Genomic DNA, 1,285 nt, shown 5'->3' on the forward strand with positions numbered 1-1,285 from the left:
ATTTTTATTTTTATTTTTTTATTTTATCATTCATTTTTATCCTTTAATTTTTTTTTGTTGAGTTAATATTTTGCATTTTTATTTTTATTTTTTTTATTTTATCATTTATTTTTCCCCTATCAATTTTATCCTTTAATTTTTTTTTGTTGAATTTAAAGTTGATAATTTGTTTTGATTCTTATTATATATGCTTATCATAGTTTTGAAAAAATTTCAATATTAGGTTAATGCTTGATTTTATGAAAAAAAATTCAAATTTATTGTTTGTAAGAAATTGAAAATAAGAGGAACAAAATTGGAACAAATAAATAATGGTAAGCCTTTAGTTTTAAGAAAAATATAGTGCTACTTCTAATCCTCTTCCTTTTCTTTTTTTTTCTTTTTCGTTCATCAAATTTTGCTTTTTTCATTTTGATCCTTCAACTTTTTGTTAATTGGGGTTTAGGGTTGATAGTCTTACATGATTATTTTGATATAAAAAAATCACATCATAGGGTTAGTGTTCATTTCATGAAAAGAGTCCAATTTTATTTTTTGAGGTAACCAAACAATAAAATTTAGGTAACCAAAATTAAGACAGAGAAATTATGAGGCCTATATAATTTTATTATCTTTTCACCTCATTTTGCTTTTGGGATTTTGTCAAATTTATTTTTTGACCCATTTATTTTATAAATTAAATAGTTTTATCTAAAACTTTATTTTGTTAACATTTTAGTTCACAAGTTCAAAACAAGAGAAATAAAGATTCATCAAATTATATTGAAAGAAAGAGAAAATGGATATGCCACTTTTTAATTATGAAATTCATCCTTCTTGGTTGCAATGTGTTTCATTTAATGAGGAGAATTTTATTTAAATTTTATGTTGCTAAAAAAAAAGGTCTAGCCTTGAGAATGTTTTTAGACTCGAGTTGATTTTTTAGTTTTTAACATATTAGATGCTAATTTAATTCTAGAAATGGGTTTTTAAATATTCTTGTGTTGTTTCTTTGGTGTTTTTAGTAGAAAAAAATATCAAAATAGAATTTTTACGCCAAAGAGTCAGCTACCTAACTTTTTAGCCACCATAAATGGTTAGGTATAAAATATCAGGCGACATGTCGCTTGCTATGTCGCTTATATATATAATGTCATTCACCTCTTAAAATAAATAAATAAAAGAAGGCCTAGACACATAGGCTATCCTAAGCTGGCATTTCATCTTTTTTTAAGGCCTAAACATTTTGTTCCAACTGATTAATATTTAAAAGTGTATTTTTATCAAGGTTTTATATCATTATATT

This window comes from Populus euphratica, unplaced genomic scaffold (genome assembly GCF_000495115.2).
Source record: "Populus euphratica unplaced genomic scaffold, PopEup_1.0 scaffold666.1, whole genome shotgun sequence".
Lineage (NCBI taxonomy): Eukaryota > Viridiplantae > Streptophyta > Magnoliopsida > Malpighiales > Salicaceae > Populus > Populus euphratica.